The sequence below is a fragment of the Silene latifolia genome, chromosome 10 (assembly GCF_048544455.1).
Source record: "Silene latifolia isolate original U9 population chromosome 10, ASM4854445v1, whole genome shotgun sequence".
Taxonomy (NCBI): Eukaryota; Viridiplantae; Streptophyta; class Magnoliopsida; order Caryophyllales; family Caryophyllaceae; genus Silene; species Silene latifolia.
This window is the reverse complement of record NC_133535.1, coordinates 99949790-99955364: the sequence shown is the minus strand read 5'-3', so window position 1 is coordinate 99955364 and position 5575 is coordinate 99949790. Positions and strand designations below refer to the sequence as shown.

General features: G+C 35.8%; 1 long non-coding RNA gene across 1 annotated transcript; it reads right to left on the bottom strand.

The window, feature by feature from the left end:
- Window positions 1–1419: 1419 nt before the first annotated feature.
- On the bottom strand, window positions 1420–2540 carry LOC141609096 (uncharacterized). Its single transcript, XR_012527202.1, has 3 exons — window positions 2279–2540; window positions 1804–2183; window positions 1420–1699 (listed from the first exon to the last, which is right to left on the bottom strand). It is a non-coding gene; the product is annotated as an uncharacterized LOC141609096 (long non-coding RNA).
- Window positions 2541–5575: the final 3035 nt, after the last annotated feature.

Below are 5575 nucleotides of genomic sequence, written 5' to 3'. Positions count from 1 at the left end.
TGCTGGAAGTCGAGGAAGAAGAAGAAGAGCAGGAGCAGTAGGCAGTAGGCAGCCTCTGGAAGAGGCGCAGCAAGGCTGTGATCCTTCCTGAAGGCGCAGCTGCTGCTGCGTTTCTTCTCGACGTCTAACCTCTGCTATTTCGTAAAAAAACGACTTTAAAAGGTGGTTTTTAAATCGGTTTTCGAACGTGCTTTTGATATAGATTTACATTAATTGATACAAAATAAAAGTACAATAATAAAATGGGATTTACACCCTCAGTCTTACATGTTTGATGAAACGAGATTGACTAAAGTTATCGTTTAGTGATTGCCCGACTCGAATATGCGTGGAAAGTGCCCTTGGTAGAGGATTTAGTAGATTGTTTAGGTTGATTAAAGGTGGAGTTGGTCAGGTTGGTTGGTCTATGCAACGTGACTGGGACTCGGAATGATCTGAGCTTACGTGGTTGATTGATCAAGAACGTAGGCGCCAAAAGCCAATATCGTAGTCTAGAATGCAAAGAGAGAAAGAGAAAGGGCGGAACACTCGCGTGCCAAATATGGAGGCCGAAGGCCTCTATTTATCCTAAGCATACGGAAGAGTTTAGGAATGACACAGATTTGGAAACAAATAATGGAAATATTCTGGAAAAGCGAAAAGAGGCTGGAGAAGAGGCGCAGCAACTACTGCGATTCTTCGAAGAGGCGTAGCATTTGCTGCGTCGTTTTTCCAGAGGTTTCCTACTTGGCAAGAAAGATTTCCGCGTTTTATTATTGAATTTCGGTAGATTTACACTTTCTTAGTCCATAAAACACAATATTACGGTAGATATTTACTTAAAATATTAATTTTAATTAGGAATAAAAATCTAGAGAATTCTAGAACATTCCGGAATATTCCGACTCTGCATTTAAACGGTTTTTCGAAAATGAAGCGGTTTTTGACCCGGACTCCAAATGAGCTCTAATTACTGTCAAAACGATCGTATCGGTGCATAGATGATGACCAAGGAGTTGACTTGAGTGTTTTAGCTATCACTTGATGATGAACTTACGGACTGTCATAAATCGTTCCGCGTATCAAACATGCGGCCCAATCATCACTGGGTGACTGGCGGGAGGTGTAGAAATGAAGTATCTACAACCTCCGTAATCATCTTCAGAGTCACTTGATTCATTGTTATCAGGCACCAACGTGCTACTATTTGTGCTGTGATCACTTGTAGTTGGACATATTAGTATATAAGTTGTATTAGTGGAATGGTCCAATTCCATTTGGTCAATTTCTAGATCAATGTTTTGAGTTGTTGAGCTAATTATTCTTCGACTTTGTATAACATGTTTGCCAGGTGTGAGAGGTGACGTGACAAGTGACCTGCTGGAGCTACCGTGCTAAGCTTTTTTTTTATGCAATATATGGTGAGTTTTTCAGCTTTAATAAAATAATGTAAATAATTTTTCTATATACAAAAACTAAAATACGGAACTACACTACAATAAAATCATTAAGTTAATACGTACATGTGGGTTTCCGTCTTTATGAACACGGTGCATGTAATACTCTCTCGCCTGAGGATATACGATATTGTGGGAGACAATGAATTGTGTACAATAAATTAAATATAGCAACCAGTAAAAAATATAACTATGAATGTGCTTAATGTTAAAGTTGTACTTACAATTGATCAAAGCCTCTCTAGCGTTCTCTAGTTCATTCTCTACATAAGAGTTTGGCAACAAAAATGATCATGTGTATGCAATGATGAGGTAAATTATATATGTATCTTATATCTTGGACATAAGTTTAACAAAGTATTACTACCTTTACCGAAATACGGGGATGATCGTGTGTTACTTATACGGATGCTTTCATGCTGAGTGTTAGTAGTTTCTACTAATTGTGACCATGACCGTGACCCTTCACATATCAAGGTAAATGTTCATAAAAGGTCAAAGATATCTAGCAAGCAGTATTGGTACAACATCATAGTATCATGTCCGATAATCCGCCGTAACTTTTAAAACTACTTGTAGAAAATATAAGGACGTACATATTTAATAGAACATGTAGTGTTAATGTTTATAATGTACTGTTACCTAGAGTGTAACGATTTGTAATGTTTGATAAGGGTGAACGTGTGTGACTTATACAAAGGGTGTCATGATCAGGAACTGTTTTAGTAGTATCCAGCAATTGTGACCCTGCACATATCAAGGTAAATGTTGAGAATTGACATAGCTCATCTACTTACATACATGTAGAGGATTAACTTAGTTTACGTATTGCATTATTTTACCTGGTCGAGAGTTTGTTGTTCGTTGACGTTTCTGATTGGGTACATCTTTCCTGGTGGACATATCATGCTTTGATTTTAGTTTATCCATGATCAACTTAAGCATGCACAATTTTACCTTTCTGCCAGAAATTAACAATCTCTACCATCTATCCATTAATGAGATTATAAACAATTATTGTAAACAAATATAACTGTGTTATGGAAGGATAATGATTTCCTTGATTTTTGTCTCAGAAAAGGGAAATTGCATTAAAAGTAATATTTTGGTGTCGTTGTTTAATATGGTATATTTATAGAATATTCCATATGTTAATATGGGGAAGGATAAAGATTTGCGTGATTTTTGGGTGAAAAAAGGATAATAACATTAAACGTAATATTTTTGTGTGTCATTGCTTCATTTTCTATATTTAATGCCCACAAGCTAGAAGGTTGGATGGATCATATAACTGGACAATCAAATTAGCAGTGTTGGAAAAAAAATGAACAGTTTGTTCATGTAATTGTGTTGTGTCTTTGTTATACTATTTGATGTAGAAGCCAAAGAATGGTCTCTCAATAAATTAGGTAGTGAGCGTCTCTCCAAAATTTTCGAGTTTGCAGAACAGATGGATGAAGTAATGAACTGATCTGTAGTTTTTGTTGGTGTACACTGTCCAGGTTAATGAAATGCTCATATGAACGATCTTACGGACATACCAAACCCGAAAAATGTCTTATCACTACGCCAAATAATCGGTGCAACAACGGTTAGATAAGGTGATATACCGTTGTAATACAAAATACGGAACCGTTATTGCATCGACCGTTGTTATTTCGTGACCACGGTTGTTTAAAAGGCGGAACCGTTATGAAATGTAAATAACGGGTTCAGATAACCGTAATACAATATTAAGAACGGTTCAAAAACCGTTGTCTATAATATTGAAACCGTGGTAGTATTAGTCTGAATGCTGTACGGAAACCTATGACAACGGTTTTACTGAAACAAAACCGTTGTAAAATAGTAATTATGACAACGGTTTATGCTTATTAAACCGTTTTAAATGGCATGAATTCGACAACGGTTTGTGATTTTTAAACCGTTATATTATGGATGAATATGTCAACGGGTTTCTATTTAAATGCGACCGTTTTCAATAGATTTATTGACCACGGTTTTATTTTTAAGCGTGATCGAATTTATAAATATTTTTTTTAAAAAATAGTTTTAGCGAGTTCAAGAAATTTCTTTGAAATGCTAATTTTTGCAAAGATGTGAGTTCATTGAAATGCTACTGCAAAATAGCATTTCAGCAGTTGCGCATTGCAAAATTTCAATTCTGCAACATTAGAATATTACACAGATTGATCAATTCAACCCAACAACAAAATATTATAAACAGGGTGACCAAAACTAAAAATCCAGCATCAAAATATTCAACCAAGCATCAAAATATCATAAACATAATATATACACACATTCATAATGAGCGAACTATTGACACTCCGGTAATGAAAGAAAATAAGTGGCCCACTTATTTCTCATGTCGTCGAGGTCTTCCTTCGAATAGGTTGGGTCTTTGTTGTTGATTGTAGGTGGGAACTACAAATCAAAATATACGTAATCAAAATAGACAGAATAAGTGAAATATTACACAGAATTAAACCCAAGTTACGTTTGAAATAGTTATTAAAACACACTAACCGGTGAGGGTATGTCGATATACTTTCGGGTGATAATCTTCCACATGGACCGACAACAGAAAAAGGCGCAGTCGTTGCTGCCTGGTTTTTGTATAGGAGGCTATTAATCACATACAAATAAGCTAAATTTGATCACCCTCTCGCATAAACATAAATTAAATGATAGGAGTAATTATTAAGAATACACTTACTTTTATCCTGACAAAAGTTGGACTTGATGCTCCCATTATTTGAAACACCCTAATTCATAAATATATACAGGAAATTATAATTAGCATTTGGCTCAGAATCGATGGGACATTAAAAGGATCCTAGTGTTCAAAGGTCATACAATAACAATTGACATTATAATGTAAGGTTGTAAACTTACTCAGTCATCATCTTTACAAATTTATCAGTGGGAGAATGTCCGCAAGAGTCAATCCAGTACACTATGCCTTTTTTCACACTGATTACCGTTAGCAGCCAATGCTTGCTATGAAATATTGAAAATTGAACTGTTAGTTCATATACATGCATGTAAGCGTGTGTTAATAAATGAATAGAATCGTGATTCATTATAATAAACTACTATACATACTGATTCTCATTGTATGGGGCAAACCATAGGCTTTTGGGCATCATCAACCGTTCAACAATTTTCTCGTTGTACTCTTCGTATGTGTATCCAAAGGACTTATGAGAGAACAATTCAGGTGACACGAATCCGTAGTCATGAGAAACATAGTTCCTCTCAGCCATATGTGTACACAGGTACCTATTACGTCAAATGGAACGAAGAATGTTATTTTCATTGATGATTTAAATAAACATCACTATTCGTAAAATCAAATGCCTAGTTTTAATTAAAAAACTTACTTAATCCAAATTCCAATGTGCATAGCATCTAACTCGTCAAGGTCGGGAAACTGACACAGTGATTCCCCATCCATATATATAATGAAACAGAAACCCATAACATCCTCTGCGATGTCAATCATGAGTACTTCCCCGACAGCTAGCTTCCTTTCAGCCAGCTGGTGCAAAGCTACGAACGCTGGAGTACTCATTTTTGCTTATAATCATCGGTCTGATATTTATCTTTAAGAGGAACACCAACGTTGGGTGTTCGTACAACCCCGGTCTACAATTTAGAAAAAAAAATATATACATTACACGAGACGTCATATATAATTTAAATAACCAAAAAAAAGGAAAAACTCACGGTCTATTTTTAACATTATCTATACCTCTTGAATTTTGGGTGGAGAGGCAGTTGAATCAGTGACTTTGGGTGTTGACGTAGTAGTCCTAATTTCAGCCATAATGGCTTCGTGTAACTCCTGAAAATGTAAAAATATAAATACTTACTATATGTCAGATAAGGTTACCCTAATAAATTTAAAGGCGTTCATTATATAAAATGCGTTCGATTTAGCATAACTACCCCGGAGATGTCAACAGTAATGAATTCTTCAGGCAATTGCACAATAGAACCCACGGCATCTTGCAAAAGCGAATTTTCACTACATGGTACTATTATAATACCATACTTCTCTAGATATAACTCGGTCACTACCACTTCCCTCCATCCCTCACGGGGGGCAATGCCTTCAACCTCAACTCCCCTAG